Source organism: Bos mutus, chromosome 1 (assembly GCF_027580195.1).
Source record: "Bos mutus isolate GX-2022 chromosome 1, NWIPB_WYAK_1.1, whole genome shotgun sequence".
Taxonomy (NCBI): domain Eukaryota; kingdom Metazoa; phylum Chordata; class Mammalia; order Artiodactyla; family Bovidae; genus Bos; species Bos mutus.
The window spans coordinates 54419364-54433234 of NC_091617.1; positions in this window are offsets into that span (position 1 = coordinate 54419364).

The window sequence follows — 13871 nt, forward strand, 5'->3', positions numbered from 1 at the left end:
TCCAGGTCTGTCTGACTACAGAATCCACACTTTCCTTCTCAATCATTTTACATTTTCTAGTTTCTGAAATGATGTTTTGAAAAGAGCTGTAAGCCCCTGAGGCTGGCCCTGTTTAAAGCTCTATAGAATCACACTTTTAACTTTTATTATTTGCCAAATGACATTATTTAAATTTTAAAACATGTCTCACAGTGTGAACCATATTTCCCTGTTCTATCTAGGTTTCTTGTAAACGAAAATGCTCTGAAAAAAAAAAAAAAAAAAGAAGAAGAGAAAAGCAGAATTCGCAACACCTACAACACAGGTATAATTACATTTAAGCACCACTTACACCTATTTTTTCCCCCTGCTCATTTAATGTAACTTTCACAAAAATATTAAACCCAGTGAAAGTAATACAGATTTATTTCTTTTTGTGGGGAAGCCTCTCATGAAATGAAAGCTTTATTACTTTATCTTTTACTTTAAGGAAAATATGAGCAATTTCATTTGTATTTTTAGTTTTACAGATTCTGCAGCACAAGAAGTTAGGCTAGATTTTGGAACTGAGTAAGCCAATCGACTGGATCCACTACACTTCCAAGATTTCCTGCTTTAGAATGCCTTTTTCTTGGGCTTGAAATGATGGGAAGTCTGATGAAGGTCAGAATATTTAGCAGTGAGTTTGAGAGCATATATTTATATATACAGAATTCCTCAACTTTTTTTTTTACCTAAAAGGTACTAATCAACATCACAAAAAGGGAAGCAAAACAGAACTATCTCATTTGCTAGTATAGAAGCAAAAATCCTAAAGAAAATAATAGCAAGCAGGAAACACCACGACATTAAAAGTAACAGTATATCACAACTCCAAATAGTAAAGGCAATATATCCAAGCTCCAAAATGGATTTTTTTCTTGAATATAGTTTAAAGGACATTATTTTTTCTATTCATGATTTTTCATATTAACAAGTATAAGTATGCTAATAAAAAGCATCTCAGTAAGTGCTAAGTATTAGAAAATAAGTTTTGAAAGAGATGGGAATTAGAGACCACCTGACCTGCCTCTTGAGAAATCTGTATGCAGGTCAGGAACCAACAGTTAAAACTGGACATGAAACAACAGACTGGCTCCAAATAGGAAAAGGAGTATATCAATGCTGTATATTGTCACCCTCCTTATTTAACTTAAGTGTAAAGTACATCATGAGAAATGCTGGACTGGATGAAGCACAAGATGGAATCCAGATTGCCGGGAGAAATATCAATAGCCTCAGATATGCAGATGACACCACCCATACGGCAGAAAGTGAAGAACTAAAGAGCCTCTTGATGAAAGTGGAAGAGGAGAGTGAAAAAGTTGACTTAAAGCTCAACATTCAGAAAACTAAGATCATGCCATCCAGTTGCATCACTTCATGGGAAATAGATGGGGAAACAGTGGAAACAGTGTCAGACTTTATTTTGGGGGCTCCAAAATCACTGCAGATGGTGACTGTAGCCATGAAATTAAAAGACACTTACTCCTTGGAAGAAAAGTTATGACCAACCTAGATAGCATATTAAAAAGCAGAGACATTATTTTGTCCACAAAGGTCCAACTAGTCAAGGCTGTGGTTTTTCCAGTGGTCATGTATGGATGTGAGAGTTGGACTGTGAAGAAGGCTGAGCACAGAAGAACTGATGCTTTTGAACTGTGATGTTGGAAAAGACTCTTGAGAGTCCCTTGGACTTTTAGGAGATCCAACCAGTCCATCCTAAAGGAGATCAGTCCTGGGTGTTCATTGGAAGGACTCTTGTTGAAGCTGAAACTCCAATACTTTGGCCATCTCATTTGAAGAGCTGACTCATTTGAAAAGACCCTGATGCTGGGAAGGATTGAAGGGAGGAGGAGAAGGGAACGACAGAGGATGAGATGGTTGGATGGCATCATCGACTCAATGCACATGAGTTTGGGTAAACTCCAGGAGTTGGTGATGGACAGGGAGGCCTGGCATGCTGTGGTCCATGGGGTCACAAAGAGTCGGACACGACTGAGTGACTGAACTGAACTGAAGGGCAAATAAAGATTTTACCTTAGTGACAACAGAATAAAAAGTGTTGTCTATTATTCCACATTGTTATTTGAAATCTTCACTTGAAAACAAATAGAATGTTTATCTAGAAGTATGAATGGTTAAAAACAGTTAAGAAAAAACTAAAAAAAATCAAATCATTGCAGAAGAATTTATTTTTTCAGATGTTAAAATGTGTTATAAATTTTTAGTGAATATAATATTTTTATACTGTTGAAAAAACAAATGGTTCAATATAATAGCATAGAGAATGCCAAAATAGAATATTTGTTAAACATTAATAGTTTGAATTAGTGATTATTCATTACAATATTTTGTGACAAGTCCTGGGTGTTTACTGGAAGGACTGATGTTAAAGCTGAAACTCCAATACTTTGGCCACCTGATGCCAAGACCTGACTCATTTGAAAAGACCCTGGTGCTGGGAAAGATTGAGGGCAGGAGGAGAAGGGAACAACAGAGGATGATATGGTTCGATGCCATCACTGACTCAATGGACATGAGTTTCGGTAAACTCCGGGAATTGGTGATGGACAGGGAGGCCTGGTGTGCTGTATTCTGTGGGATTTTGATATTTGGCAAAACTAATACAATTATGTAAAGTTTAAAAATAAAATAAAATTAAAAAAAAAAGAATCATATGTGATTGAGTGACTGAACTGAACTGAACTGAACTAATTGGGGCAAAAAAGTCTAAAAGATGGACTGTTGTAAATCTCCAGGTGGAATTAACTAATTAAATAGAAAAATAACTCCACATAACTACTAAAGGAAAATTTAGGTTACTATTTCCATAATATTGTAGCAGTAATTATTTTTAAAGGGTATCTTGAAAGCTATAAATTGTCAAAGAAATAATTGTTAATTGAAAATATGTTAATATTAAGAGTAAAAATCTCTATTGAGCAAGTTGACTTCAAAAGAGGCCCATGATATATTTTAAGTGAAAAAAAAACATTTAAAGAGCATTGTGTGTCTTAATAGTATTTTATTCGTATGTGTGGGTATGTCTCAACGTGAATAAATTTCAGTGTGCTTACACATGTCTATATAAACAATTACAAGAAGTCTATTTAACAAAATGTCATTAAGTATTACCTTAGGGCAGTGGAATCATGGGCATTATCTTTCTGTATTATCTGAGTCTTATACAAGGATTATATATTAAACTTACATATTTTTGCAAAGCTATTTTAATTCTTGGAAGGATTACTTTTTGGTTACTTAACATACTCTGTCTATAACTTTCAGTCTTGATTTATTTATGAATAAAAACAAACAATATAAAAGATTCCTATAATGGAAATGATAAAACTCTGTTGAGACACATTAAATAAGAACTAAATAAGTGAAAAGTGAAAGTGAAGTCACTCAGTTATGTCCAGCTCTTTACGAACCCATGGTCTGTAGCCTACCATGCTCCTCTGTCCATGCGATTATCCAGGCAAGAGTATAGGACTGGGTTGCCATTTCCTTCTCCAGGGGATCTTCCTGACCCAGGGATCGAACCCAGCTTTCACACATTGCATGCAGATGCTTTACCATTTGAGCCACCAGGGAAGGCAGATAAGTGGAGAAGACCTAAATAAAGACACTAAATAGGTAAATATTTATGAAAAAGAAAAGTCAACATGGAAGAAATGTAAATTCCCACATGAATTCTGGTAAATCCTATACTTTATATTAAAATATATATATTAAAAAAATGTCTATTCAACATTTTCTTGAATAGACGTCTATTCATTGGGCCTTAGAAATTATCACTATGAACAAAGCTAGAGGGAGGTGATGAAATTCCAATTGAGCTGTTTAAAATCCTAAAAGAAGATGCTGTGAAAGTGTTGCACTCAAAATGCCAGCACATTTGGAAAACTCAGCAGTGGCCACAGGCCTGGAAAAGGTCAATTTTCATTCCAATCCCCAAAAATGTTCAAACTACCACACAATTGCACTCATCTCAAACGCTAGCAAAGTAATGCTCAAAATTCTCCAAGCAGGCTTCAACGGTACATGAACTGTGAACTTCCAGATGTTCAAGCTGGTTTCAGAAAAGGCAGAGGAACCAGAGATCAAATTGCCAACATCCATTGGTTCATCAAAAAAGCAAGAAAGTTCCAGAAAAACATCTACTTTGGCTTTATTGACTATGTCAAAGCCTCTGACTGTGTGGATCACAACAAACTGTGGAAAATTTTGAAAGAGATGGAAATACCAGACCACCTTACCTGCCTCCTGAGATATCTTATGCAGGCCAAGAAGCAACAGAACTGGACATGGAACAACAGACTGGTTCCAAATCGGGAAAGGAGTAGGTCAAGGCTATACATTGTCACCCTGCTTATTTAACTTATACATCATGTGAATATGCATCACATGATGAGTACATCATGAGTACAACATGAGTACAACATGAGGACATCATGTGAAATTCCAGGCTGGATGAAGCACAAGCTGGAATCAATTTTGCAGGTAAAAATATCAATAACCTCAGATATGCAGATGACACCACCTTTATGGCAGAAAGTGAAGAACTAAAGAGCCTCTTGATGAAAATGAAAGAGGAAAGTGAAAAAATTGGCTTTAAGCTCAACATTCAGAAAACATGGCATCTGGTCCCATCACTTCATGGCAAATAGATGGGGAAACAGTGACAGATTTTATTCTGAGGGGTTTGAAAATCACTGCAAATGATGACTGCAGCCATGAAATTAAAAGATGCTTGCCCCTTAGAAGAAAATCCATGACCAGCCTAGACAGCATATTAAAAAGCAGAGACATTACTTTGTTAACAAAGGTCCATCTAGTCAAGGCTGCAATTTTTCCAGTAGTCATATACGGATGTGAGAGTTGGACCATAAAGAAAGCTGAGTGCTGAAGAATTAATGCTTTTGAACTGTGGTGTTGGAGAAGACTTCTGAGAGTCCGTTGGACTACAAGAAGATACAACCAGTCCATCCTGGAGGAAATCAGTCCTGGATGTTCATTGGAAGTACTGATGTTGAAGCTGGAACTCCAATACTTTGGCCACTTTATGCGAAGAACTGACTTATTTGAAAAAAGTTTGATCCTGGGAAAGATGAAGGCAAGAGAAGGGGACAACAGAGGATGAGATGGTTGGATGGCATTATCAACTCAATGGACATGAGTTTGGGTAAACTCTGGAAATTGGTAATGGACAGGGAGGCCTGGTGTGCATGGGGTCACAAAGAGTTGGACATGACTGAGCAACTGAACTAAACTGATTATAGGTTCAAGAATAAAGAAGTTAACCAGTGGAACAAAACAGAAAGTACAGAAATGAAAGTAATTAAATATATATGTAACAAATCTAAGAAAAGAATGGGGTATTCAAGTATGGAGCTAGGCAGGGAGTATCAGTTAATTGGAGAAAAAAGTGTAGTTGGATAGATAAGAGGCAAATCTAGGCAGTTTACTATGATTGTTCAGAAATTTACACTTGTAATTTCAAATTAAAAACTTGGTATAATTGTCTTAATTTAGACTTGGAGGTTTTCATTTCTCTTTTTGGCAGTATAAACTAGAGGGAATTATCTACCTGACCTAGAGTCAATTTTAAAACCTGCAAAAGAGCACCCATGAACTTGATTTTATTTCCCCAAAGCCAGTGCTAATTTTTATCCTTGTTTTTTGCTAGTTAAATGAGTCATTTACCTTTGCCCTAAGGCAAGGAATTGTAAGCAGGATAATCTGTTAAAATATAAATGTATGTATGTTTTTTCTTTAATTTCCTGTCTTCCCATTCAAGCAAGTAACAAGGCCTATGTATATTCATCACCTTAAATATGGATAATTTCATAGGTAAGACATCAGATAATAGCTCCTTTCTCTGCTAAGTAAATGCCCAGCTCATTGAAGAGACTCTGGGTACAGAATTAGAAAGGAGGGAATTCTTAGAAATTTGGAGGAAGCAAAGATGGGTGAACCTTGTCATCTGTGGACCTTTGCGATCTGCTGTGTGGGGATGCCCTGGCGAGAAGGTAGGACTTCAAGGGTTTGGAAGCATGTGTATGAGGGGTGCCTGGACACTGGATGGAGCCATTCACCTCTGTGAAAATGTCTATGCCCGCTAATAGCTCATGAGTGGACTTCTGGCAGTTATAGCAAACGGGAACAGCAGCAGGTGTCATAATGCAGGTCAAGATTTAAGGTCCTGCTCCTGTTTCAGAAGTTACTTAGTCATCTCAATTTCTAGAGCCATTTTGTTGAAAGGAAAGGCCTTGATACTAATTAAAATAGAATCTCCTTCCAGAGGGTATTGGAGTGGGCAGGGAGAGGTTTGGAGGTGGCTTTGAAAGTGAAAGTTACTCAGTTGCGTCCGACTCTTTGTGACCCCATGGACTGTAGCCTGCCAGGCTCCTCTGTCCATGGAATTCTCCAGGCCAAAACACTGAAGTGGGTAGCTATTCTCTTCTCCAGGGGATCGTCCCAACCTAGGGATCAAACCCAGGTCTCTTGCATTGTAGGTGGATTCTTTACTGTCTGAGCCACCAGGGAAGATTTATGTTGATTTAAACAAAATTTTAAAATAGGCTTTGCTTTTGCTCTCCAGAGTTTGCAGATTAATATTCATTATTAATAGTCATGTACGGTATATGCTTGATAATCATACTTATTGAGTCAACAGGGCTGACTTGACAGAACTTCAAGGGTCCCACATGGAAGTATTGTGTGTTTATTTAGATTGAGTTGATATCTACAAACACATGGGAATAGAATGATCTTTAGTATGTATACACACTTGTAGAATTTTAGGAAGAAAAACAAACAAACAAAAACTATTTAAGCTGATCTCATTTTTTTTTTCAGATAGAAAAGAATCTGAAATCCAAAGCCACAAGATGGCCTTGAAGATCACCAAGGTTGAGCAGTAATGGGACTAGAGTGGGGAATATGGCTCCTGCACTACCAGGCTCTCCGGGTCATGTTTATAAAGCTCCTAAGCCAGGCTGACCCTCCTTCCAAAAGTGATTGAGAAGAGGAAACCTTTGCCTTCATTCATGGCAAGTTTTCCCAGTTATTACTGCTGCTTTCAGAAAATAGTATTCTTTCAGTAGCTCATCTACCGCATGACATTATTCTTCACAGTAAAGCCTTGAAGGTTTTGGATCTATTAGTTTGATTTTGTCATCAGGCCCCACTATCATCAATTCATCAGTTCATGTGTGAGGCCTGAGATGAGAGATTATTCTAGGAGTAAAAAGAAATGAATTGAGTTTACTAACAGCTTGCAATGTTGGCTTAAAACTCAACATTCAGAAAACGAAGATCATGGCATCTGGTCCCATAACTTCATGGGAAATAGATGGGGAAACAGTGGAAACAGTGTCAGACTCTATTTTTTTTGGGGGGGGGGGCTCCAAAATCACTGCAGATGGTGACTGCAGCCATGAAATTAAAAGACGCTTACTCCTTGGAAGGAAAGTTATGACCAACCTAGATAGCATATTCAAAAGCAGAGACATTACTTTGCCAACAAAGGTCCGTCAAGTCAAGGCTATGGTTTTTCCTGTAGTCATGTATGGATGTGAGAGTTGGACTGTGAAGAAAGCTGAGTGCTGAAGAATTGATGCTTTTGAACTGTGGCGTGGGAGAAGACACTTGAGAGTCCCTTGGACTGCAAGGAGATCCAACCAGTCCATTCTGAAGGAGATCAGCTCTAGGATTTCTTTGGAAGGAATGGTGCTACAGCTGAAACTCCAGTACTTTGGCAACCTGATGCAAAGAGTTGACTCATTGGAAAAGACTCTGATGCTGGGAGAGATTGTGGGCAGGAGGAGGAGAAGGGGACGACAGAGGATGATATGGCTGGATGGCATCACTGACTCGATAGACTTGAGTCTGAGTGAACTTCAGGAGTTGGTGATGAACAGGGAGGCCTGGCGTGCTGCGATTCATGAGGTCACAAAGAGTCGGACACGACTGAGCGATTGAACTGAACAGCTTGCAAGAGAGACGGAGCAAAGTCAGTCTTATTTCTGGGCTCATGTAGCAGCATGAACAGCACAATGCTAAAAGAAGGGGATTTTCCCCTTTCAGTCTGTGACTGTGTATAGTTACAACCGGAGAGACCACAGTGAGACACTGCACATCTCAGCAGCAGTGAGCTACGATGGAGGAAGGGTGGGTAGCAAGAAGGAGATGGGGCCCTGGGTCCAACCTACTGCTCTTTCCGGGAAGACAGTAGGACCTGAGACAGCAGTGAGGCCTCTCTCTGCTGCTCCTCACCAGCACAGCATCATCTTCGTCACCAGAACGAGCAAGGGATGATGGGCCCTCCAAGGGAGCAGAGAGGAGGTGGCTGAGCACATGGGCACACCCTCTTAGGACCCACAGAAATAATCCATGGCAAGAGGTAGAACCTGTCATAGTTTCTCTGACAGAGGGCTAGAACTGTAGAAACAGAATCAGAAATGGTTAATGTGATCCAGTTTTAACCCATGGGCTGCTTAGGGGCTTTAAGACCATTCAAATAAAATAAAATGAGACCAGGCTAGAGAATTCCCCAAACAGACAAAACCATTTAATCCACATGCATGTCTGCCTGTGTTTTTAGTTTTTCAGTGGTGTCTGACTCTGTAACCCCATGGACTGTAGCCTGCCAGGCTCCTCTGTCCGTGGGACCCTCCTGGCAAGAATACTGGAGTGGGTTGCCATTTGCTCCTCCAGGGGACCTTTTCAAATGAGGGTTAAAACCCGAGTCTCTCTTAGGTCTCCTGAATTGGCAGGCAGATTCCTTACTATTTGTGCCACCTAACAAGCCCATTTCTTATAAGTGCCTCTGATAACCAAAAAATAAACTTTATTATTTTCTTAAATGGTATAACACAAGCACCTTTAACCTGCTGTCTAGAAACACTTATGGTAATAAATAATCTTTGTAAAAGTTAGATGACTTCCTGCTTTTCACTTCTTAAGTCACCCTGTTATGTCCTGCCTCTTCACATTGGTTTTGAATTTGAAGACTTTTAGTTCACAAACTGAGCTTCCCTGCTAGTTCAGATGGTAGTAAAGAATCTGCCTGAAATGCAGGAGACTCGGATTCAATCCCTGGGTCAGGAAGATTCCCTGGAGGAGGAAATGTCAATCCACTCCAGTATTCTTGCCTAAAGAATCCCATGGATGCAGAGCCTAGCAGGCTAGAGTCCATAGGGTCACAAAGAGTTGAACACATCTGACTGACTGAGTATGCATGCAGTTCACAAACTGTTATGTTGTGCACAGTAAACTCTTACTGAATACTTTTATTGATCTGGCTTTAATTTATACGGTTTTTAAATTTTTGACAAGACAGAGGGATTGGACTAGAGCAATTGTTTAGTATTTTTCATTTTTATCTGCTTTGCCCTCCCCAGTTCCTACTCTCCTCTCCACCTGGCTCAGACTTTCTTTTCCCAATGTGTAGTGTGAACTTCGACTCAGTTTTGAAACGTTTCCAAATCTGAACCTCGATGACTTTCTGATCTCTACCACTGAGTTTTAATTTATTCTATGCTACCTAGTCTTATTGGTCATCTTTTCATGTGTATCTAGTTTTCCCCTCCTAGATTGTAATCCTCTGGATTTTGTCTATGAATAACTACCACTCAGTAGAGCACCTTAAACCTTGTAAACTTTTGATAAATGTCTATTGATGGTTTTATTGACATCAAGTTTAAGGTTTAGTAAGCATTCTGTATCTAATTAAAAAGAACACAGTAATAGAACTGTAAAAATAGCTGTTTATCCACTTGTGTGTTCCATAAACTAAAAAATTCATAGTTGTTTACACTGACAATTAAAAGACTGTCTGCTTTAGATTCCCAATGCAAAATTGATATGGTGTGCTATCAGTAATCACCTTGAACAGATGGAAAGCAGTTTTCAGTTTTTCTATTTTCTTTGTTTTGTGCTGTGCTAAATCTCTTTGTTGTGTCTGACTCTTTGTGACCCCATGGACTGAAGCCCACCAGGCTTCTCTGTCTATGGAATTTTCTAGGCAAGAATACTGGAGTGGGTTGCCATGCCCTCCTCCAGGGGATCTTCCTGACCCAAGGATGGGATTCTTATCTCTATGTCTTCTGCTTTGGGTTCTTTACCTCTAGAGCCACCTGTTAAGTACTCCTAAATACTTCCTAATTTAAAAGGAGTCAGTGGGACAGTGATCTATCTATTATTATCTGCAATCTATTACAGGTAAGCTACAGAAAATAAATGCAGTGTTTTTTAGATGCTGATTTAAAAACAAAAGATTTTAAAATTAGATTACAAATTAAAAGCAGTCAAAACACCACATTTCACACTTTATTTAAAATGTGAGCTAGTTAAGTTTGTTTATTTCAAACTTAATAATCACATGTGAAGGTTGATTATTTTTCTTTTGGAAAAGATTTCCCTGAGGACTTTAAAAAGATGAGTTCCCTGACACCTTTTAAAATCTGAATCAACCAAACAAAGTCCACTCCAGGATAAACAAAGAAGACATTTAAAAGCCTCCAATGTCTCCATCCATTTCATGCCTTCACAGAAAATTTAGGGGCTGGTCCTCACCTGACCTCTGCCTACCTATTAGCCCCAGGATGTGTCCTTCACTCCAACGAATGTTGCTGTCTTACCATTTCTGGAAGGTGTCTGAGCTTTCCTGCTCTGGCCCTTGCATTTGCCTTTTCACCCTTAGAGAGCTCTCCTTTGCTCTATTGATAGACATAGCCAGCAGACAGGTCTCACCAGTCCCTCTGCCCAAAGGGTTTGTCCCTGAATTCTTGGCATTCGTCTCATTCCCAGTCTGTAGCAGGCATGCCTTCATGCTAAGTCGCTTCAGTAGTGTCCAACTCTTTGAGACCCTGTGGACTGTTGCCCACCAGGCTCCTCTGTCCACAGGATTCTCCAAGCCAAAATACTGGAGTGGGTTGCCATTTCCTCCTCCAGGGGATCGTCCCGACCCAGAAATCAAACCCATGTCTCTTTTGTCTCCTGCATTGACAGGCGGGTGCTTTACCACTAGGGCCACCTATGGAGGCTTCCCAGCTCGCCCCCCCCTTGCCATTCTCTGGATTCAGCTCAAATGTCATAGCCACAGAGAGCTCTTTCCTGACCACCTTGTTTTTCTCAATTTCACTTATATCTTTTGGTCCAATTAGGTCCTTTGTGGTAATAACAATTTTCAGGTTTGTTTTTTTTTTTCAATTTGTCAATAAATTTGCTTACTTATTTGTTTACATGTTTATTGTTGGATTGCCCATGTAAGTATTAGTTCTTTGATATCTTTTTGGCTTGCTCTGTAGTTCTAAATTCCCCAATTCCTGTCACATAGACTAACCTCATAAAAGAGGAAGGAGTTTTGAAATGTTCTGTTAGTGCATGTAAAAAGCAGCAGGTTGACATCAGGTGAGAATCAGGAGACATTTGAGATAGTCTGGAATTTAAGAAGCTGAAGAAGACCATCAGTGGAGACTTTGCTTCTAGCTTTCCCACTGAGCTAGCCATGAGATTCACAGTGGGTGACTTTGGATGACATATTTGAGACACTTACTCTATAGTTCCGTGATTTATTGACTTTGCTTTAGATTCAAATGTTTACATTGTGTTACTTTTCTAAGATAATCAATAGCCTATGCTTAATTTTCTTTTGTTTTAATTTTTTTCAGCATTAGCTGTCTGACTTCTCTCCAGTAACTTAATTTTTTTTTTTTTTTTTTTTGGTGGTAGAGGCAGAGGTTTCTGTATTTGTCAATTTCTTCATCTATAAATGGAAAGGGCAGGAGGAGAAAGAGTCACCAAAGGTTCCTTTGGAGTTTTTCTTTTTTTTTACTTTTTTGTTTTTTAGTTGTTTTGTTCTTATAATATGAAGCGGGATGAAGGAGAAACGAAGGGAAAGAGAAAAATAGACACCAACAACCTGCCTTGCGGAGAGTCTTCCAGAGGATGCTAGCAAGCCCATTGCCACTTGCTGATCATTGAAGCCAACTTCCTTTTATTACTTGCAGGTAGTAATATACATATTTTCTGTTTCTCCTGCAATATAACTATTCAGTAAGTTTCCAAGTGCATTAGCTGGTTTTAGACAACTGGTATGGCATTTGTCACATAGAAAGACATACCTAAATGTTTACAAACATGGTCTTTAAAATAAAAGCTTTAAATGATAGTTATTTAATATCCGAGAGTGAGAAAGCATGGAAACAATTGTACAGGTGGAGTCAGCATGAGCACTGGACGAGTGGGCATGTTTCTACAGTTTTAGGCTTTTCTAATGTCTTACTTGAATTGTGGTGTTGGAGAAGACTCCTGAGAGTCCCTTGGACTGAAAGGAGATCCAACCAGTCCATTCTGAAGGAGATCAGCCCTAGGCGTTCTTTGGAAGGAATGATGCTAAAGCTGAAACTCCAGTACTTTGGCCACCTCATGTGAAGAGTTGACTCATTGGAAAAGACTCTACTGCTGGGAGGGATTGGGGGCAGGAGGAGAAGGGGACGACAGAGGATGAGATGGCTGGATGGCATCACTGACTCGATGGACGTGGGTCTGGGTGAACTCTGGGAGTTGGTGATGGACAGGGAGGCCTGGCGTGCTGCGATTCATGGGGTCGCAAAGAGTCGGACATGACTGAGCGACTGAACTGACTGACTGAACTAATGTCTTACTCACTGATATTTTTAGAATCCCATTTTCCTTTTCACACTAAATTTTGCCTAATACAAGCATCCTTATTTCTGTCCCTTGAACTGGTAACCTGATGGAGCAGATGGGTTACTTGGAGTAGCACATGGCTTTTGGAGCATCTACTTCTGCATTCACATGGAAGATTCATCAGTGGAAAACCAAGGTCTATAGCAGTCAAGGGGCTGCTGGCAGCTGGCATCAACTTCACATATATGAATGTGCCCTGAGCTAAATGGTTGTGTCTTCCATGGCTTTGCCCTATCCTAAAATAAAGTTACGGTTCACCTAATCAAATCCTCTTGACTTAAAAGTAACCATGCTGTTTTCAGAGTAAAAATAGTTGATTCATTAAATGCACTAATTAAGAGTTGTCTGTCTGTATCCTAGCCCTACCACTATTTTCTCATTTTGGAAAGTTTAACATCTTAGTGCCCATTACCTCTTCAGTAGAGCTGATGTAATATAGTACCAAGAGCTGTGATAAATAGTTTACATTCATTTTCTATTTAAGGAAGCATCCCCCTAAAATGGGAATCTTTGAGCAAGCAGATGACTTTGGGAGAGATACTTTTGAAGATGTGAGATTAAAAAAAAAACAAAGTGTTCTTACACCTAACCATGACTCAACTAGGTTAATCCTGTGATAACTAGTGCAATGGGGTTTTACTTTCTGAGACAAAAGAGACTGTCATAAAGGAGAAAGTCTTCCATGACCCATTAACTGAAAGAAAATTATGCCACCACTAATTATCTTCTTTAAGCATTTTATAAATACCAAAGTGTCTCGCTCCTGAAAATAGGATTTGTAAATTTTAGTCATATGTGAAGAACTTTCTTAAACTTGTTGACTGATAATGTGAATCATCAGAAATACTGAGCAGGAGGGGGCAAGTGAGATGAGAGAGAAAAAGTGGTTTTTCAATGTCTCTGTCTCATTTAGAGGCAATATAAGCATACTGTAATGTGCTGATAAATAAAATACAAATTATTTTCTTATTATTTCAAGTTGCCTTACAGAAATGAGCAATTAATACTAAACTTTTAAAGACAGAAATAAGCCAATTAAATTTATGTTCTTACATAGTTCCTTTGAATTATCTCCTTTGAGAATACCATTAATTTTAGTTCTCCATGCTTTTCCAACTAGAAATAAT